Consider the following 22,743-nt stretch of genomic DNA (forward strand, 5'->3'; position numbering starts at 1 on the left):
TGTACTTTGAAAGCAAAATCGCTATTTCTAATGATTTCTCACCATTGAACTAATGAGATCCATGATAAAGTATAACTTAAGACCTTAAAGAATCATTTAGTGGCTCACATCCTCTCAGAAGCAGGAGCTGCCTTTTTCGAGCACCTGACTAATACCAGACCCCATGCAGGGCTTCGTATATTTCTCCTGTGTCTTTATTATCCCCATTTCACAGAAGGTAAAAACTGAGGCTCAAAGGGTTTATAGGATCTGACAGAACATCCATATCACACTGTGTTTGTAATCAGATAAACATTGTTTCATGAATATAGATAGATTCCTACTGGATTTTATTGTGTGTACTTTGTTTTTTGACTGCCCCTGCCCATAACAGGTTGATGGTGACACCCTTTCATGAGAAACGGGTAGAAATAACGTCCTCAGTTTATGCTGGTGGGGCTGGGGCTCAAGGAATGGAAGTTTCCAGAGTGCTGTGAGGCTTTGAGGAAGGCATTACTAATCTCTATAGTCTCTTACATGTGAAGTTGGTGTAGATGTACTTCATGAGTTGTTGTGAGAATACGTAGATATAATTGTATTAAAGTGTCTCAGTTTAGTAGGTATTTATCCTGCATCTTTTAGCATGAGGGCTGTAGTTGGCACTGGGTATACAGTGGCAAAGAATAACAGTGCTCATTTATGAAGTACTTTACTTGCATCATCACATTTGATTTTAACCTTAGGAAATGTGAGATACTCACTCCACATACCCTACCTCCACATAGGAGGGAGAAATGATTTCCCAGAGGGGTTAAGTACCGTGCTGAGATCACGCAGCTACTGCATTGGTGCAGTTGGGATTGGAACCCAGCTGGCCAGGTCTGAAACCGGCATTTTAACCATGACATCATAATGTCTGTGATCTACTGACATGAGGGTCTCTGCCCTCGGGGAACTCAGAGTCCAGTAGAGAAAGGATGAAAGTAAAGAAACATAAGGACAACATACTGTGCTAAATGCTATGAGGGAGATAAACAGGATGTCCTGAGTGAGAGGGGCAAATCTGGGAGGGCCTCTTGGAGGGAGTGAGGTTTAACTGAGATCTAGAAATGAATAGCAGTTAGCCAAGTGACAAGTGGGGAACAGAGGACTTCAGCAAGTGGGGGGTGTATATCTAAAAGTGGGAAAGTCTAAAGATGGGAACAGTCTGGATACCAGCTACTCATATAGAGTAACTGCTCAAAATGAGCAATGAAAGTTATTGTCAGGACTACTTTGAGCTTAAAATCTCTTCAGAATCAGTTGAAGAGAGTTTCTGCAGCTGCCTCTGTGGCTTTAGTGTTTTCTCTATTTTATTGCGTATGTTCAATTTTACAAACATGAAAGGGATTCAGCCTTTTCATGAATGCCTATAACTGACTGCATTTCACCATCCCCTCCCCTCTCCCAAATGTGGGCAAAACAGAAGGACAGAAAGTTTTGAAGTTCTGCTTCTAAATATTTCCTTAGTGTTCTTTTATGGGGCTTGGTTCCTTAGAACATGACATGTTCATAAAACATGATATTCCTCTGCCTTTATATACATTCTTTTTCCCAAAAAAAAAAAAGATTTAACAGAGTCATAACTCTGAGCAAGGAAGCCCTCAAAAGAGCATCATAATTGTAAATGCTGAAATATATGGTATGCATAAAATTAATGAATGCTAATTAATTTGTTCTGCGTTTAGCAGAGGCATTTCACACAGATCACCAAAACAGTTTCATGAAACACTGTTCTGCTAATGCCTATCCGTACCTTTGAAAAATCTGCCACAGGAAGCAACATTTCTTTATTAAAAAAAAAAAAAAAAAAATTAAGGAAACCACGTCTTTTGTCCCTCTCAGGTACATTTCATTTCCCGAGACACACTGGCTATTTTCCAAAAATGTAAACTAGGATTATGTTCACTTTGAATTTGCATGCCTGGGTAGCAGTGTCACTCACCTTTGCTATTCCTTTATAAATCGAAATTAATTAAACTAGAGCTTGCCAGTGAAAACATACCCACCCGTCTAAATATAGATTTTGGTTCTGTAGCCCCATCCAGGAAAAAAAAAATCCCTTTTATTAGAAATTGCTGATCTCACATCAAAGCAGCAAGAGAAGACCGAGTTCTCTTTCATTTTTAATAAAGAGGTTTGCTGATCCTCGGGGGCACACCTGACCACACTGCAGACGGCACTGGCAGCCTGTGATGAGTGGCCCGTGGAGGTCACAGCCTGCTTCCAGAGGTCATGGCTTTTTCAGTAGGTGGTGGTGTGTTTAGAGGGGCTAATTTGTTAATCAGAGAAAACTTGAAATTTCTCTGTGATTTCTTGTCAGCTACTGGTGGTAATATGCATTACCACAGTTTTTAAGCTTTTGTTTTAAGACCAATTTTGAATATCTATAGGAAAAAGGAGTTCTGTATTATAAGGATAAAACATATGTACATACTCATACTGTTACTTAAATTTCCTTTTCTTTAAGTTGCCCAGCCTGCCTGTTTTCTAGTCTCCAAAATGTTCTGATACATTTACATCCTTGACTATAAGAAAGGATAGTGGTATCCTGTCTTCTTTTTGCAATATTTAACATTAAAGTAAAAGTGGCCCTTCTAGTCCAAAAATGTTTTCCACACACTCAGAGTAGAAGTGTCTGGTGAACAGTGAGTTTCCAGTGAAGGGTAGGCATGCCCTCTGGAATTTGCATGTGAGATACAGTTCAGTTCAGTTCAGTCGCTCAGTCCTGTCCGACTCTGTGACCCCATGAATTGCAGCACGCCAGGCCTCCCTGTCCACCACCAACTCCCAGAATTCACTCAAACTCACGTCCATCGAGTCAGTGATGCCATCCAGCCATCTCATCCTCTGTGGTCCCCTTCTCCTCCTGCCCCCAATCCCTCCCAGCATCAGAGTCTTTTCCAATGAGTCAACTCTTCGCATGAGATGGCCAAAGTACTGGAGTTTCAGCTTTAGCATCATTCCCTCCAAAGAAACCCCAGGGCTGATCTCCTTCAGAATGGACTGGTTGGGTCTCCTTGCAGTCCAAGGGACTCTCAAGAGTCTTCTCCAACACCACAGTTCAAAAGCATCAATTCTTCGGTGCTCAGCCTTCTTCACAGTCCAACTCTCACATCCATACATGACCACAGGAAAAACCATAGCCTTGACTAGACGGACCTTCGTTGGCAAAGTAATGTCTCTGCTTTTGAATATGCTATCTAGGTTGGTCATAACTTTCCTTCCAAGGAGTAAGCGTCTTTTAATTTCATGGCTGCAGTCACCATCTGCAGTGATTTTGGAGCCCAAAAAATAAAGTCTGACACTATTAACAGTACTGAAACTATCCTGTCCTGGTTTGTAAATCCAATGAATCAACTCACAGGCTCTAAATTCCTTTTACAGAACACATTGGATCCTCTGCCAGGATCTCAGTGACTGTGTTCCCTGCTTGTTCATTTCATGCTGCTTTTCGAAAAGCCTCCCGCTTCCTTTCTGACAGTTGCATCTGCTCACTCCTAAATGAAAGCAGCTTCAGGAAAGCACTGGCCAACATCTGAGCAATGGGAGGGCTGTTTGTCACCCCGCTGTGTAATCCTGAGATTGAAGTTTGTTTTAAGCTCTTGCATCCCACCAGATTTCCTTTTGGACCTTTAACCAACTGTTCTGTTTCTGTGGTCTTATTTTTCACTGATTTTAGGTGTTATAATTCATGTTCTTTCATAACATTCTTTTGTATGTGTCAATAAAACATTGTGCTTTTCTGTAGAGAATCACTCATTTCATTTGTTGTTTGATACTGTGTGTGTGTGTGTGCAGGGGTAGGGAAGATCCCTTGGAGAAGGAAAAACCCATTCCAGCATTCTTGCCTGGGAAATCCCATGGACAGAGGAGCCTGATGGGCTACAGTCCATGGAATCACAAAAGAATCAGACAGGACTTAGTCACTAAACAACAACAACATATGTATGTATGTGTGTATAAACCATTCAATATCACAGTAATCCAAGTCTATGCCCCAACCAGTAACGCTGAAGAAGCTGAAGTTGAATGGTTCTATGAAGACCTACAAGACCTTTTAGAACTAACACCCAAAAAAGATGTCCTTTTCATTATAGGGGACTGGAATGCAAAAGTAGGAAGTCAAGAAACACCTGGAGTAACAGGCAAATTTGGCCTTGGAATACGGAATGAAGCAGGGCAAAGACTGATAGAGTTTTGCCAAGAAAATGCACTGGTCATAACAAACACCCTCTTCCAACAACACAAGAGAAGACTCTACACATGGACATCACCAGATGGTCAACACCGAAATCAGATTGATTATATTCTTTGCAGCCAAAGATGGAGAAGCTCTATACAGTCAGCAAAAACAAGACCAGGAGCTGACTGTGGCTCAGACCATGAACTCCTTATTGCCAAATTCAGACTTAAATTGAAGAAAGTAGGGAAAACCACTAGACCATTCAGGTATGACCTAAATCAAATCCCTTATGATTATACAGTGGAAGTGAGAAATAGATTTAAGGGCCTAGATCTGATAGATAGAGTGCCTGATGAGCTATGGAATGAGGTTCGTGACATTGTATAGGAGACAGGGATCAAGACCATTCCCATAGAAAAGAAATGCAAAAAAGCAAAATGGCTGTCTGGGGAGGCTTTACAAATAGCTGTGAAAAGAAGAGAAGTGAAAAGCAAAGGAGAAAAGGAAAGATGTAAACATCTGAATGCAGAGTTCCAAAGAATAGCAAGAAGAGATAAGAAAGCCTTCTTCAGCGATCAATGCAAAGAAATAGAGGAAAACAACAGAATGGGAAAGACTAGGGATCTCTTCAAGAAAATCAGAGATACCAAGGGAACATTTCATGCAAAGATGGGCTCGATAAAGGTCAGAAATGGTATGGACCTAACAGAAGCAGAAGATATTAAGAAGAGGTGGCAAGAATACACGGAAGAACTGTACAAAAAAGATCTTCACGACCCAGATAATCATGATGGTGTGATCACTGACCTCGAGCCAGACATCCTGGAATGTGAAGTCAAGTGGGCCTTAGAAAGCATCACTACAAACAAAGCTAGTGGAGGTGATGGAATTCCAGTTGAGCTATTCCAAATCCTGAAAGATGATGCTGTGAAAGTTCTGCACTCAATATGCCAGCAAATTTGGAAAACTCAGCAGTGGCCACAGGACTGGAAAAGGTCAGTTTTCATTCCAATCCCAAAGAAAGGCAATGCCAAAGAATGCTCAAACTACCGCACAATTGCACTCATCTCACATGCTAGTAAAGTAATGCTCAAAATTCTCCAAGCCAGGCTTCAGCAATATATGAACCGTGAACTTCCTGATGTTCAAGCTGGTTTTAGAAAAGGCAGAGGAACCAGAGACCAAATTGCCAACATCCACTGGATCATGGAAAAAGCAAGAGAGTTCAGGAAAAACTTCTATTTCTGCTTTATTGACTACGCCAAAGCCTTTGACTGTGTGGATCACAAGAAACTGTGGAAAATTCTGAAAGAGATGGGAATACCAGACCACCTGATCTGCCTCTTGAGAAACTTGTATGCAGGTCAGGAAGCAACAGTTAGAACTGGACATGGAACAACAGACTGGTTCCAAATAGGAAAAGGAGTTCGTCAAGGCTGTATATTGTCACCCTGTTTATTTAACTTATATGCAGAGTGCATCATGCGAAAGGCTGGACTGGAAGAAACACAAGCTGGAATCAAGATTGCCGGGAGAAATATCAATAACCTCAGATATGCAAATGACACCAGCCTTATGGCAGAAAGTGAAGAGGAACTAAAAAGCCTCTTGATGAAAGTGAAAGTGGAGAGTGAAAAAGTTGGCTTAAAGCTCAACATTCAGAAAACGAAGATCATGGCATCAGGTCCCACCACTTCATGGGAAATAGATGGGGAAAGAGTGGAAACAGTGTCAGACTTTATTTTTCTGGGTTCCAAAATCACTGCAGATGGTGACTGCAGCCATGAAATTAAAAGAGGCTTACTCCTTGGAAGGAAAGTTATGACCAACCTAGATAGCATGTTCAAAAGCAGAGACATTACTTTGCCAACAAAGGTTCATCTAGTCAAGGCTATGGTTTTTCCTGTGGTCATGTATGGATGTGAGAGTTGGACTGTGAAGAAGGCTGAGCACCGAAGAATTGATGCTTTTGAACTGTGGTGTTGGAGAAGACTCTTGAGAGTCCCTTGGACTGCAAGGAGATCCAACCAGTCCATCCTGAAGGAGATCAGCCCTGGGATTTCTTTGGAGGGAATGATGCTAAAGCTGAAACTCCAGTACTTTGGCCATCTCATGCGAAGAGTTGACTCATTGGAAAAGACTTTGATGCTGGGAGGGATTGGGGGCAGGAGGAGAAGGGGACGACAGAGGATGAGATGGCTGGATGGCATCACTGACTTGATGGACGTGAGTCTGAGTGAACTCCAGGAGTTGGTGATGGACAGGGAGGCCTGGCGTGCTGCAATGCATGGTGTCGCAAAGAGTCGGACACGACTGAGCGACTGATCTGATCTGATCTGATATATATATATATATATATATAGAGAGAGAGAGAGAGAGAGAGAGAGTGTGTTTGGGTAAACTCCTGGAGTTGGTGATAGACAGGGAGGCCTGGCGTGCTGCAGTCCATGGGGTCACAAAGAGTCAGACATGACTGAATGACTGAACTGAACTGAACTGATGCCAATCTTTATGCATGCATATGTACATGTAGCCATACATATACACATGCATACATATATACATATAGCTTTTGTCATTGTTAACTACTTACATAGTTTTATGGTTATTCCAGTGTTTTACAGTAGCCTATTATGTCATCTCTAAATAATGAGAATTGTTTCTTTCAAAGACCTTTACCTTTTATTGCTTTTTTTCTTGTCATATTTCACTGGCTAGAACATCTCACTTTATCATAAGAATCTTAAGTTTTCATGTAGACACATGTTATCGAGGTTTCTGTGAATTCATAGTTAGCAACTAGGTCCTAGAGTAGTAATTCACATTATTATCATTAAACATAAAAACTGCAGTCTGATGTGAATAATTCATTTCAGAGACAAATATCAAAGAGGACATTTTCCACAAGTGAAGCATTCCTCCAAAGGCAATGAGGGAAAGTATTACAGTTCCTTTTATCAGAGTCTTACTAAACATTAGATACCAGGTTAACAGGTAAATATACCCTGCATTATTTAATTCTTAGAACAACTGCCTTAGAAGAGGTCTTATCATTGTGCCTGTTTTACTGCCAAGGAGACTGAGGTTTAGAGAGTAAGACCTATTAAACAGTGTTATAGCATCAGGATTAAATGTAGCCCTTCTTTGTCCAGAGCCTACTACCTTACACTGCTAAGATGTTTTGATGTTCACACCCCATGTTAAAATGTCTTTTATTTTTATGCCAATGACTGGAAAGTCTCTGAAAAGAACTCTTTTTGTGAGGAAGTTCATATTCTGATGGATATATGAAGTTTATCTCCTAGTTGAGCACTACTTGATATCAAGGACCAACAGACTTTTTTGATCAAGGGCCAGAGTGTAAATATTGTAGGCTTTTGGGGCCATGTCATTGCTGTAACAACAATACAACTCAACAATACTGAAATAGCCTCAAAACAGCCATTGACAATACCAAATGGGTATAGTTGTGATTCCAGTACAATTTTATTGATGGACACAGAAATTTCAGTTTCATATAATTTCATACTTTACACACAAAATATTTTTTCCTATCATTTAAAACCTTGAAAGCTCCTTAAAAATAGAACATGGCCCAGAGTTGGCTCATGGTCTATAGTTTCTCAACCTTGCTTTACACACTTGTCTTAGAACTTCCGATAAACAAAGAGGCATACATCCCACTAGCACTTCTGCAAATCAGTTTTCCCATCTCATTTATTTAACAAATATTCTTGAGAGTCAACTGCTGCAGGGCAGCCATGACTTTGGCAATAAGGAATCAGATATGAGTTAAGGTGATCTTTATTTCCAAAGAGTTTACAGTCTAGTTGGAAAGAGCGGTAAGGTAGCAGGGTGGAAGTGTTACAAAGTGAACAGTGGCCATGCAGCATGAAAAATACTTTCAGACTTGAGGCGGATTTGCACATGATCATTGATTCCAGCAAGATCCTGGTGAATCATGGGTTTTCTAGAATCCCAGGCCTTCTCGAACTGCAGTGTATCCTCCTCCGTGTCTTGGAAGGGTGCATAGTCTTTTTGGAGAGACACTCATGTTTTCAGGCCATGTGATGGAGTTGCTGATTCCCCACTGCTGTGCTGGAGACCCTTCAGAGATCACAGAGGAGTGAGTGAACCCAGCGTTCTTCTAATCCGATGCCATCTGCCCTTCCACCCCTCCCAGAGGCACATTTTGATACTCTGAAGCTTGGAGAAGCTTCCCTCAGCTGGTCTCAGTTCAATTCAGTTCAGTCACTCAGTCGTGTCTGACTTTTGTGACCCCATGAATCACGGCACGCCAAGCCTCCCTGTCCATCACCAACTCCTGGAGTTCACCCAAAGTCATGTGCATCGAGTCGGTGATGCCATCCAGCCATCTCATACTCTGTCGTCCCCTTCTCCTCCTGCCCCCCAATCCCTCCCAGCATCAGAATATTTTCCAATGAGTCAACTCTTTGCATGAGGTAGCCAAAGTATTGGAGTTTCAACCTCAGCATCAGTCCTTCCAATGAACACCCAGGACTGGTCTCCTTCAGGATGGACTGGTTGGATCTCCTTGCAGTCCAAGGGACTCTCAAGAGTCTTCTCCAGCGCCACAGTTCAAAAGCATCAATTCTTCGGTGCTCAGCCTTCTTCACAGTCCAACTCTCACATCCATACATGACCACAGGAAAAATCATAGCCTTGACTAGACGAACCTTTGTTGGCAAAGTACTGTCTCTGCTTTTGAACATGCTATCTAGGTTGGTCATAACTTTCCTCCCAAGGAGTAAGCCTCTATTAATTTCATGGCTGCAGTCACCATCTGTAGTGATTTTGGAGCCCAGAAAAATAAAGTCTGACACTGTTTCCACTCTTTCCCCATCTATTTGTCATGAAGTGATGGGACCGGATGCCATGATCTTCGTTTTCTGAATGTTGAGCTTTAAGCCAACTTTTTCACTCTCCACTTTCACTTTCATCAAGAGGCTTTTGAGTTCCTCTTCACTTTCTGCCATAAGGCTGGTGTCATCTGCATATCTGAGGTTATTGATATTTCTCCCGGAAATCTTGATTCCAGATTGTGCTTCTTCCAGCCCAGTGTTTCTCATGATGTACTCTGCATATAAGTTAAACAAGCAGGGTGACAGTATACAGCCTTGACGAACTCCTATTCCTATTTGGAACCAGTCTGTTGTTCCATGTCCAGTTCTAACTGTTGCTTCCTGACCTATACAGGTTTCTCAAGAGGCAGGTCAGGTGGTCTGGTATTCCCATCTCTTGAAGAATTTTCCACAGTTTATTGTGATCCACACAGTCAAAGGCTTTGGCGTAGTCAATAAAGCAGAAATAGATGTTTTTCCGGAATTCTCTTGCTTTTTCCATGATCCAGTGGATGTTGGCAATCAGCTGGTCTAGCTCGTCACAAATGAGAAATGATAGGGAATGGGAGGACTGTGCGTGGGCTCCAGCAGAGAAGTCCAAACATGTGAGGTCTTTCTTGAGGCTGAGGAAGGGGCCAGGGAGCCTGATGGGGTTACAGCCATAATGACCTGTTCGAGAGTCCACCAGAGAAAGACGCTTCTAGGGGACAAAGCCCATGGGCAGTGCTGCCCTGTGCTGTCTCCTGCTTTGTCTCCCTGGAATAAAATTACTGACTCTTCCGTACCAAGAGTCTTTCGTCATGCGCCTGCTGGCTTTTTCTGGTCTCCTTGCATCCAAGTCAGGTGTCACACACACCTTCACCTGCCTCTATTCAGCTTAAAGGTGGAGGTTCTCCAGGGCTTGGTCCCCAGCACAGATACTCCAGTGTTTTCACAGTCTCTCCAAGTCATCTTATCTATGCTTATAGTTTCACTACCATCTGGATGCTGATGGCTTTCAGATCGGTATCGCCAGCTGGAACTGACCCTGTCTTCTGGCTGCTTCTTCCCACTGCCTGCTCAGCAGCTCATGTCTTCCTCACCAAGACCTGCTTGCCTGAGCTGAATTAACCTACAAGTGTATCATAGTCTTTCTTTGTCTTTCCCTTGTCCTTCTTCTAATCTAGACTCAAGCATCTTGTAATCTGATTTTGAGGTTTGGCTATAAAGATGACTTGAATTCCATGAAGATATCTTTTACTTTAGTTCACTCCTAATGCAGCCTGTAAACAGCCCCAGGGATATATACATGGGACAGAGTGGCTAGATGTAGTTCCTCACCACCTGTCTCCTAGGTAACACCAGTACCACCAGCACCTTTTCCCAGACCACTCTGATTGTGTCTTCCCTCTGTTAAAACGTCTCTGTGGGTTTCCCACTGTTTTAAGGACTGCCAGGTTTGGTATGCAGGTTTTGCCACTGCACAACCTAGGAGGCAACATTCTCATCCTACTCTGCGTGCATTGCATCTCCGTCAGTTGTGCTGTGTACAGCCTGTGCCACTGTACTTGGCAGCTCTGGTTCAGAGGCTCCAGCAATATCTGTCCTTGAACTCCTGTCCCACCTCATCCCGTATACCTCTCTCCCTGAAACACAACCCCAGAGTTTCTGATTCAGTATGGCTGGGGTCAGGCCTGAAAATCTGTTTCTTGCATGTTCCTTGGTGATGTGATACTGCTGATCCAGGGACCACGCTTGAAGAACCACTGGTAATAGACATAGCTTGACATACTGTGAAACTTGTTTTATTGTAACACTACTCACTTAGGCTCCTAGGACATCCCTGGGCATGGGTTCCCTAATTCAGTTTTGTAAGAACTGGAGGTATCTTCTGGAGAAGGCAGTGGCAACCCACTCCAGTATTCTTGCCTGGAAAATCCCATGGACGGAGGAGCCTGTTGGGCTGCAGTCCATGGGGTCGCTAGGAGTTGGACACGACTGAGCGACTTCACTTTCACTTTTCACTTTCATGCACTGGAGAAGGAAATGGCAACCCACTCCAGTGTTCTTGCCTGGAGAATCCCAGGGACGGGGGAGCCTGGTGGGCTGCCGTCTATGGGGTCACACAGAGTCAGACACGACTGAAGCGACTTAGCAGCAGCAGAGGTATCTCCATTTCATAAAATTAAATGAACTGACAACATTTACCTATTTTCATATTAATGTTGAGCTGTACAAGCAGTGCAAGAGCACATTCTTCTCGAGAATTGTGGAAACATTACAGATCAAGCTAAAGTCCTTGGACAGCCCTTCATCTCTGCCCCAGATGTCTCTTGCCATCCCTTCTTTCTGACCCCTGCTCTCTGCCCAGGGAACCCTCTCAGCAGTTCCAGTGCTCCCTGCCTTCTTGGTGGGTTTGGCCATGGGGAGCCCTGCAGGATATCTGAGTGAGGAGGGAAAATGGAGTTGGGGACTCGTTTCTTGTCCTCCCGTTGTGAGGTTGTCTCAGGCTGCAGCTGTGGGTGGAAACCCCCTGCCTCTTTCCAGGCACCTTCTGTAGGATGTGCTCTTCTTTGGACCAAGTCACTGCTGTTGGTCCTTGTGGTCCACCCCACGCCCCTGTGCCTGCTTTGCAAGTCAAGCTGATTTGTCTTAGGTACGACTGCATGTCATCCTTTTCCTGCTGGGAACCTCACTACAGAGATATGCTTCAGTTTTTTTTTTTTTAAATTGTGGTAAAATATGCATAGCATGACATTTTCCATCGTAACCATTTTTAAGTGTGCAATTTAGTGGCATTAAGAACATTTCACGTTGTTGTGCAACTTTCACCGCTGCCCATTCTCAGAACATTTTCATCATCCCAGATGGAAACTCTACCCAAGGAACCTTACCTTAACCTTAAGTCGCTCACTCAGTCGTGTCCGACTCTGCGACCCCGTGGACTGTAGCCCACCAGGCTCCTCTGTCCATGGGATTCTCCAGGCAAGAATACTGGAGTGGGTTGCCATTTCCTTCCCCAGGGGATCTTCCCGACCCAGGGATCGAACCCAGGTTTCCCACATTGCAGGCAGATGCTTTAACCTCTTAGCCACCCAAGGAACAACAGTCCTCAATTCCTCACTCCCTAGTCCCTGACAGCCACCATTCTTTCTGTCTCTGTGAATTGGACTTCTTCAGGCCCTTTTTAGAAGTGGAGTCATGACAGTATTTGTCCTTTTCTGACTGGCTTATTTCACTTAGCATCATGACCTCAAGGTTCATCCATGTTGTAGGACAGGTCAGAATTTCCTTCTCTTTTTCAGGCTAAATGACAGTCTATTGTCCATATATACCACATTTTGTTGATCCACTCATCCACCAATGGGGACACTTGGGTTGCTTCCACCTTTTGGCTGTTGTGAATAATGCTCCTATAACATGGATCTACAATTACCTTTTCACGATTCTGCTTTCAATTCTTTTAGGTATATATAACCAGAAGTGGAATTGTCAGATCACATGGCAATTCTTTCTTTAGTTTTTGGAGGATCCACTGTACTATTTTCCTCTTCTGTTATTTATATTACTTGCTTTGACCTGGAAAGCTCACTCTTACACTTGTCCTATCTATGTGGTATCCCACATCAGAGAAACTTTTTTTAGTCATGTCTATGAGATCAATTGCTTTTGTCTTAACCCATTTATCCTTTTGATGCTGGCAAATATTTTGGTCCACAGAAAGTTTCAGCCAAGTGCATGGCAAGAAGTTTACATCATCTTGCTAGTGAAATATGAAGCTGGCTTTCAAAGCAGATGTGTAAATTATATATATGGATTCAATTTTATGATATAACTGAATATTTTGATTGCCATGGCTACAGATTCAACACATAGTCTCTAAGTTTCCTCCCTGTTGTTTTGAGAGTATCCTCCTGTATGTACCTCAGTGGTCCAGCCTGCAACCTTTTAAAGAGTCTCTCAGCATCCTTTTGGTCCTTAACCTAGATGTGATGTTAACTTTGCTTGTTTTTGCTTGTTTATCTAATGTCTCTTTTTCTATAATGAAATTTTTGGTACTTGTAATAGATGTTATGCCATGTTGAAATTGAGATTTCTTTTCATGTAGGAATATCTATTTGGAAGATCTTTGGTATACCAGAATTATACATTTAAAAGAAACTGTCATTTCTTTGAAATTGTTTTATACCTTTTCAAAAAGTTACTCACAGGTGAGTTATTTTACATATTAAAAGCAAGTAACATTTACTAAGTGTTTAACACAGCCCAGGCACTTAGCAGTTAGTGCTAAGTGTCTGATCTTACTATTCTTTGCATAACCCTGAAAGATAACAGAATTATCCTTATTCACTGGACAGAAAAATTGAGATTCAGAGAGGTTAAAACCAAAGACACAGAGCTAGTAAACGGAGGTTACAGAACTTAAACCCTGGCCATTCCACTGCATCCATGCTTTCTGTCCTTCCTCGTACAACCAGCTGTGAAAGGACACACACTCACACACACACACACACACGCACATACACACATGCACACCACTCACACACACACCACTCTTCTCAGATATCTGGACTGTTTCCACACCTCCTTTGTGGTAACCAGTGAGTACTCTCAACACGTATTAAATAAGTAAGTCCTTTGTATTTCTTCCATCGGAGGAGCCAGGATTGACGGGAGATCCACTGGAAGTCTGGCACGGCGATCGCAACAGCTCCACTCAGAACTTGAACTTAGCTCTCTACTGTTGGTAGTGTCTGCCTTGACCTGAAAGAATCCTCCAAGTCTGCAGGCAAATGAGCACAACCAGCAGCAGATCAGGACCATAAATGGATTTTTTAGTGCTCTGCTCCGGAAGGTTTTGGGCAGGTGTCCAGAACTCTTTGTACTCTAACAAGTGTAGACCTCTTTCTGGAGTGTTTGTTGTAAATGTCAGAACTCGAGGATAATTTTGGCCAGGCTTGGTTGTACATTTTTTTCATGGGTACCTATTTATAGGTCTGAATCTAAATCTGGTTTTTTTTAACCTAGTCTACCCAGAGCCATAAAGAAAGACATTGATCATTTGATGGAATAAAACTTAGAACTTACATATGGTGACAGAAATATAATAAAAAGTAATCTGGCAAGAGCAGACAAAGGATTTATTTCCTGCCTTCCCTGTGTGCTCCTACATGTCTATAGGATAAATACGAACTACTCAATAGAAAAGTAAGCCAACAGAACCATCAATAAACGAATGAGAAGGTGCTTCGTTCATAATTAAGAAAGTGCAAAACGAGATGATGTTGGCAAAGATGTAACCATCTGATAATATGCAACATTGATGAGTGTGTTGATATAAGCACCCTCATAAACTGTTGGTGGGAGTTTAAACTGGTGAAGTTTTGGGCAATATCTATTAAAATGTGTGTTCAGACTGGCTCATAAATTCCATTATTAGACATCTATGCTGTAGATACAATCACAAAACAGTATGCCAAGGTTTCTGAGTACATACACAGAGAAGGATGCTACAGATGATATTATGCAATGGAAAACCAACGCTACAAGATAGCACTTCCTCCCAAATTAGAAACAAGCTGAATCTTAAATTTAATGACAGTCACTATTGAAAAGAATGAAGTAGATCTGCAGCTGGGCTACTGGACAGATTTTTGAGCTTCGGTGTCATGTGAAACAGCAAATATTTGTGTAAATCATTGTTTCCAATTTGTTTTTATTTATGCAAATTAATTTTTGTTGGAGTATAGTTGATTTACAGTGTTGTGTTTCTGCTGTACTGCAAAGTGAATCAGTTATATGTATATCTATTCTTTTTTAGATTCTTTTTCCTCATGGGTCATTACAGAGTGTTGAATTCCCTGTGCTATACAGTAGGTCCTTATTAGCTATTTATTTTATATATAGTAGTATGTATGTGACAGTCCCAATCTCCCAATTTATCCCTTTCCCAGCCTTCCCCCTTGGTAAGCATAAGTTTGTTTTCTACATCTGTGACACTTTTTCTGTTTTGTAAATAAGTTCATTTGTATCATTTTTTTTAGGTTCCACATGTAAGCGATACCATACGATATTTGTCTTTCTGACTTCACTCAGAATGACAGTGTAGATCCATCCATGTCACTGGAAATGGCAATGGCTGTTTTTTATGGTTGACTAATATTTTATTGTATGTATGTACCACATCTTTATACATCCATCAGTGAACATCTAGGTTGCTTCCATATCCTCAGTATTATTGTACATAGTGCTACAATGACCACTGAGGTGTATGTGTCTTTTCAGATTATGGTTTTTTCTCTATATGTATGCCCAGGAGTGAGATTGCTAGATCATATGGTAGCTCTATTTTTAGTTTTTTAAGGCACCTCCATCCTGTTCTTCATAGTTGCTGCACCAATTTGCATTCCCACCAACAGTATAGGAAAGTTCCCTTTTCTGCACACCCTCTCCAGCATTGACGGTTTGTAGATTTTTTTAATATTTGTTTGTTTATTTTTTGGCTGCATGGGGTCTCAGTTGTGTCACGCGGGATCTTCCTAGCAGCATATAGGCTTCCCTCTACTTGAGGCAAACAGGCTTAGTAGTCGTGGTGCGTGGGCTCCAGAGTATGCGGGCTCCATAGTTTGCGGCCTGTGGGCTCTCTAGTTGCAGTGCACCAGTTCGGTTGCTCCAGGGCAGATGGAATCTTAATTTTGCGACCCGGGATCAAACCTGCATCCCTTACATTGGAAAGTGTATTCTTAACCACTGGACCACCAGGAAAGTCCCTGTTGGTAGATTTTTTTTTTTTTTTTTTTTGATGATGGCCATTCTGACTGGTGTGAGGTGATCCTTCATTGTAGTTTTGGTGTGCATTTCTCTATTAATTAGTGATGTTGAGCATCTTTTCATGTGCTTTTTGTCCATCTGTAAGTCATTTCTAAAAATGATACAACCTGCTGGTACAGTATCCCAGGGGGATTGGTTCCAGGACAGCACCCTCCGATGGTTGTGGTTGTTTAGTCGCTAAGTTGTGTCTGACTCTTTGCCACCCCATGGACTGTAGCCAACCAGGCTTGTCTGTCCATGGGATTTTCCAGGCAAGAATACTGGAGTGGATTGCCATTCCCTTCTCCAGGGAAGGGGGTTGCCATTTCCTTCTCCACTCAGGATCTCCTGCAGTGCAGGTAGAATCTTTACCAACTGAGTCACCAGAGAAGCCCTCAGATAGCAAAATCTACAGAAGCTCAAGTCCCTTATATAAGTGGCCTCGTACCTGAATCCAGCCAGCACTTTGTGTCCACAGGTTGAAATGTCATGGTAGAAAATCCACAACTGGCTGAATCAGCCTCTGTGAAACCAGTGGATATGGAGGACTAGCTGTTTGTGTGTACAGTATATGGTTCTAAAGTTTCAGCACTGCTGTTGTAGAGGTATGGATAAGCTTTTGTTTTTCCTGTTTACATTTTCTACTTTGTTTAAAAAAAAAAAAGGTTTTCCCCAATGCAGTCTATTCATTGAAAAAATTTGAAATTTGATTGAAATCCATTTGAAAATGATCCTAGCAGTTATAGATAACCATATTTAGGTTGAAGTCTTGATCTCATCTATGCAATACAATTGTCCGGAGCTGTTCTTTGGGGAGGGAAGAATACAGAGTTACCTCTTGTGGGGGAGAGCCGAGAGCTGTTTTCCGAAGCAGACTATGATGTGGATATAGATCCTTGGCTCAGCTTTTCTGTGGGAAGATCAGATCAGATCAGTCACTCAGTCATGTCCGGCTCTGCGACCCCATGAATCGCAGCACACCAGGCCTCCCTGTCCATCACCAACTCCCGGAGTTCACTGAGACTCGCGTCCATCGAGTCAGTGATGCCATCCACCCATCTCATCCTCTGTCGTCCCCTTTTTCTCTTGCCCCCAATCCCTCCCAGCATCAGTCTTGGAAACCCATCTTTTAAAAGTCTTGGGTGGAGTTACATTGGTAACAGAATGTGCAGGTGAGGTCATTTCTTTATAGGCACTTTTCTGGGGTGGGAGGAAAGCACTTTTGGTTCGAGGCTCTATGCAGGCCTGATTTTGGCTGGAAAAGGAGGCTCACTAGATTACCTGGTCAGAAGAGACCGCCCAGGCTGTTGTATCTGTGGAGCCCTTCTGTGCCATACTGTAGTGAGCACATCAGAGTAAATTCTTGTTTGAGGAGTTGGTTTTCATGTTAGGAAACATATGAGGGGAATTTGCTGTGTAGACTGATATACCACATGTAGACTGGCTTCCGTCATTTTTCACTTTGTCATCTCGGAGATTTGTTTCTTCATCTGTAAAATGGGTTTTTGAAGGATGACTAGCTTACGGAGCTGCTAACTGGGATAGGGCAGGTAGAATGGTTCTGGCAGCACAGGACAAGTCTTCGTTAGTACCTGTCATCACTGTTGAACCATAGCTCCACAATCTTAACTAAAGAATTTGTGCAGTTCTGCCCAACCTAGCGGAGAAGGCAATGGCAACCCACTCCAGTACTCTTGCCTGGAAAATCCCATGGGTGGAGGAGCCTGGTAGGCTGCAGTCCATGGGGTCACCAAGAATCGGACACGACTGAGCGACTTCACTTTCACTTTTCACTTTCATGCATTGGAGGAGGAAATGGCAACCTACTCCGGTGTTCTTGCCTTGGAGAATCCCAGGACGGGGCAGCCTGGTGGGCTGCCGTCTCTGGGGTCACACAGAGTCGGACACAACTGAAGTGATTTAGCAGCAGCAGCAGCCCAACCTAGATCAGATAGGCCGCCGGCCTGGGATTCTGACAGCTGTTAATTGGGTTGCGGAACCAGCACTGATCATGAAAGCTGGTCAGAGTATCAGAACTCAGAACTGTTGGCTAGTCACCTGATGTGAAGTGCAGAATATGCAAGATCCAGTTGTGTTGGTGGAGAGTTTTTGGGTCAGAGACTTACCGGAAGTGGAGGGGTGCAAGTGTATTCGTGTAGTCATGGCCCTTCTAGCGCAAACCAAGACCAGAAAATTTGCCCAGATAAAAAGACCTAGGTGAACTAAACACCACCTCTGCTTCTCCCCTGCCATTACAGTCTTCCAGCCTCTCCACTTCTGTTACATCTTTTTTCAACCAAAGCCTTCAAGGGATGACATTTATCTTAGACAAACACAGAGATACACATTATAGTCTATTTGCCTAAACCAACCACTTTGGATAAGGCCTGCCCCAGGAAGAGCAGTTTAGGGTCATCCCAAACTTTTAAATGCATTAATTCCAACTTGAACTAAGTAGGATAAACAGACCCCAGACCTCCTATCCTGGAGTCCTTTCTTTTCAGTCTTTTAAAAATCTGCCTTTCAGCATGATCAAAGCAGCTGTACCCCAGAAGACAGCACCAGGGCTTCTAAGAATCCTTTGTTTGTCCTGCTTATCCCCAACCAAAGGTGATTTTTCATTTGCATTACTAATCACTGTCTTCAGATGCTTTGTTTCTCAAATTAGATTAAATGTCCCTAAAGAGTTCCCTCACATTTGACAAAGGCAGTCTGACCCTTCACAGTGGGTTGGGCTTTCTGTGCAGGTCCCTCCAAGAAGGTCACGAAAGGTTTGTATATAGTAGCAAATGGGATTATTCTTTTCAATCCTTTATTTTAAATGTCATATCATCAACATGCCTACATTTTGTAGCTATCTTTTTTCAAGAGTAATAAAAATTAGTTAATTGAAGAATACAGACTAAGCTCTGAGAGGTTAGTATTCAGCCGTGGGTCAGAATGTTTTCTTTTAGAGGGAGACCCATACTTCTTTGGTGGATTGTTTCATTCAAGGTTCAGGGATCCCAGAAAATTGTGGGTACCTCATCCTTAGATGTTCAGGTCCTGGATGCTGAATGTCCTGGTTTGAGGAGGGAAAGGTGAAAACGTGCTTGCTGGTCAGTTCTTTGTAGACGGAGGGGGAACACAGTGGCTGTCGTTATGGACACGCGGATGCTAACAGGTTTGCTTCTCAGGGGCGCTGGTTAAACAACTTCTTAACTGGCCAGAGTCCAGCACGTTAATCATTAACCCGGGCCTGAGCGTCTGCTGCCCCGTGTATTCAGAATTAGTTTATCATTACCTCTAACTACTGCCTTTTATGGTTCCGAAGCGCTTCTATGAAATCCCTTATCACCACCAAGCCTAATCTTCATTAACTTGCAGGGGGCAGCGCTCTGATATTTCTGAGCTGGACCAGAGTAAGCAGTTTATGGCCAGTTGAAGAATTTTTCATCACAACTGCTTAAAAAACAGAGAGAAAGAAAACGGGAAAAAAGAAAACAAATATCAGCTCGCTCATTGCAGTCTTTGGTCCATGCTTAGAAGTTCTTATTCTCGTGACCTACTTTTCCACTTAACTCTTGATAACCCCGGGCTTCTTTGTTTTCTTTTTGACTTTGGAGAACTAGGTTAGTGGGGAAAGTCAGGGTTCCCTGGCAGGCAGGCTGGGTTCAGAGCCCTTGGCTGGCACCTCCTCAGAGCCCCATCTCAGCGCCCCTCTGCTTCCTGTGTCAGCTCAGCTCCTGGCAGATCCCCTGCCTGGAACCAGCCCTTGTAGCTTTCACAAATGGTCTCAGGGCTCCAGTCATTCCCGGGGGACACACAGCATCTCTACACTGCTCAGAAGAAGTCCAGTATTTTTTCCTTTCCTCCCTGATCCTTCCCTCTTTGTGTGTCTAAATGGGTGTGTTCCGTGACATGGTCATTTTTCTGATTTTCAAAGTATATATTACAATAAATGAAATCTATACATGTTTACGTACAAGGTGAAAAATTTGGAAGAGTCTAAATTTAAAAATAGCTTTCAAAAATCTAATTTTCATGAAGAAAGCTGAGCTACTTTTCATTTTAGTGTCTAAAAAGAGGTTTTTAAAACATTTTAAAGGGTTCAACATGCAAGTATGAATGTTTGGCTGTGGGGCCTGTGGTGTGATTCTACTCTATAGCTGGAGGTTTAATAATCAATTATATTAAAGCTTTTCTGTAAGTCTCTAACAGGGTTTGTCTGGGTCTTATTTACTGTAATAGGCACATTAAGGAAACGGGTTTAATTTATATTTCAATTCAGTATTTTTTTCATGATTGTCAAAAACAAACCTGATTTGGGCTTTAATGATGGCGGGAATTGTCTGCACCTCCCCCTCCCAAAAAAAAAAACCCTGAAATTTCCTTATGATGTCATTAAACGCCTTCCTTTGGGTTTTATGCTTCTAGGATATTGTCCATGTAAATATATGCAATGTGAAAAGAATGTGGACAACTAGTAGCGTGTATGTTTTAGCCTCCTGAACCGAGGGTTTATGAAATTGGTTGAAGAGTGTTTTATTGAAACAAGACAAATATTTATGAACAATTCAGAATCATCTGTTTTGAAATGTAAAGTGCGGGCCGAGGGCGCGAGAGTTAGTTCCAGGTGTTTCCTGTCTGCATTTGGAATGGTTTGCTGCTGCTTAGCTCTCCTAGCTTTTTCATAAGAAGTGAAGAATCACGCAGTTTCCCTGCTAATGCCTGGATGGTGGAAAGCACTCCCAGGAACAGACTTGATTTAATGAGCATAAAGCCGTCTTGAGACGTATATGTAGAAGTATATTCTGATCTATTACACTTGTCACTTGATTTAAAAAACAACAAATTTGCTTACGACAGGAGTGTGTTCACTCCTGCAAGTATGTAGGGTCTAGGTCTGAAACACGTTCTTACTCATCAAGGGTTTACTTTCTGGTGGCCCCAGCTTCTGTGTTGTTAACCACCCCTGGTTTCTATGAAATAGAAATATTATGTATTCGCCCAGACAGTTGGAAGCCGTTCGCGTAAATATCTGCCGTTGTGATTTAACTGTCAGCCCCAAAAGGCCCCAGCTCCGGAGGGCTCCTTTTAAGACCGAGCACAATGAGATGTCTGTTTTAGATGCGGCCGCCAAGCCTGGGTCCAAATACTACACGGATTTGTTTTCCATGTGCCAGCAGAATTACTTTTTTTTTTTTTTAACATCCCCTGCTTTGTGTACTAAAGCTGCAGACGGGACTTGAGGGCAGTGTGAAACACTGCTGTTTTCTCCTTCCATCCCCCATCTGCCCCAGGCCCGGGATTTCAGGATGAGACGTGCGGCAAAGCCAGTGCCTCTAGGAGCTCTTGGAACATGAGAGTGGAAACTCACTCCACAAAGGCAGTCCAAAGACACAGGCAGGACTGAGCGTGGGATCCAACCAGATTCACCCAACTGAAAGCCAGCTCTGGGGGCCGCTGGCTGTAGAAGGGGGTCCAGGGATGCCCAGGGCTGGGCTGGGCTGGGGTGGGGTGGTTTGGAAAGGACTGTTTTTCTGGCACAGACAAGAAAGGAGAGAAGAATAGTCCCTACTTCAGCTCTTCTTTTCTGCATCGTAGACTTCATTCTCCCAAATGGCGGGCGTCCATGAGACCACAGAGTCAAAAGCCTTGCTTATTTGGTTTTTCATGAAGGGCAAGGGATGGGTGAGGGCTTCCAGAGTGGCTCAGTGGTAACGAATCTGCCTGCCAATGCAGAAGACATGGGTTCAATCCCAGGATCAGGAAGATCCCCTGGAAAAGGAAATAGCAACCCACTACAGTATTCTTGCCTGGGAAATCCCATGAGCAGAGGAGCCTGGCGGCTATAGCCCATCGGGTCGCAAACAGTCAGACATGACTGAGCAACTGAGCAGCAGCAGCAAGAGATTGGTGAGAAATAGAGAAAAGCACAAAGGAGAAATTCAGTCATCTGGACTCCTGCCTAAAAGTAGCCCCATTTGGCACACCTGCTTTCTGAGTTTTTTTCTTTCCTCTTTTTAATAAAATATATCGAGCATATCTGAATACACTTTCCTTCACATTCTCATGTTAAAATTGCAGAATGATATATATACATCTAAAGCCTTCTTTGGATTCAACCTCTCTTCACTTCCAAATCTCTTCCCAGTGCAGAGGGCAATCCCTGCTGTGATTTTGATATGTGTTCCTTCTGTCTTTATTTTCTGCCTCTGGGTCTTTTACTCTGTATATTTTTGTGTCTTTCTAAAAACATTTTATTAACTTGTATACATAAAAGTCTAAATATAATAAGTGTATATGTTAAAAGTACATATATAATGAATTTACAATTCAGTTTTCACAAACTGACACACCTATATAGCCATTTACCCAGATTCGGAAACAACATTCTTGACACTACCTGTGTCTCTGCCAGTCATTATTCCTCAGCACCGCAGGGGTGACCATTATTCTCACACCTAACAGGTCATCTTTGCCTGCTTTTGTGGTTTTTTGTTGTTCTTTTTTTTTTAATTGGAGTATGGTTTAGACTGCCCTCTGGTTCAGGTCTCTTCCCCAGCCTAGAGCACACTTCATCCATTCCCCTTTGATTGGATATCAAGGTTGTTTGCCATTTTGGTTTCGTGTTTTGGCTTTTGCAAGCAGTACTGCTGTGAGCTTCCTTAAACAGTTGTCCTCATGCATGCATGCTGGCATTTCTTCCGTGGTAGAGATCTAGGAACAGAGTTGCGGGCTTCTGGGCAAGACCGGACTTTACACATTATAGGCAGAAGCACTAACTTCATGTCCCTGCTAAGTCCATTTATGATAGTCGTGCTTGATTTCTAGCCAGTGGATTAATTGACACGAAAGTAGAATGAAAGAGACAGACAGAATGGAGTAGGGATGCTACAGAATCCT

The 22,743-nt window shown here is 42.7% G+C and overlaps 1 protein-coding gene and 1 long non-coding RNA gene across 3 annotated transcripts in view; both read left to right on the forward strand.

The window, feature by feature from the left end:
* Nucleotides 1–3,768, forward strand: part of LOC123330995 — a 41,441-nt gene extending 37,673 nt beyond the window's left edge. The window contains exon 2 of the long non-coding RNA XR_006547376.1: nucleotides 3,406–3,768. This is a non-coding gene — a long non-coding RNA (uncharacterized LOC123330995). The remainder of the gene's footprint in view (nucleotides 1–3,405) is intronic.
* PDZRN3 (PDZ domain containing ring finger 3) overlaps nucleotides 1–22,743 on the forward strand; it is a 272,619-nt gene that overhangs the window by 121,069 nt on the left and 128,807 nt on the right. The gene's annotated exons all lie outside the window — the stretch shown is intronic.

This window comes from Bubalus bubalis, chromosome 21 (assembly GCF_019923935.1).
Source record: "Bubalus bubalis isolate 160015118507 breed Murrah chromosome 21, NDDB_SH_1, whole genome shotgun sequence".
In the NCBI taxonomy this organism is placed as follows: Eukaryota; Metazoa; Chordata; class Mammalia; order Artiodactyla; family Bovidae; genus Bubalus; species Bubalus bubalis.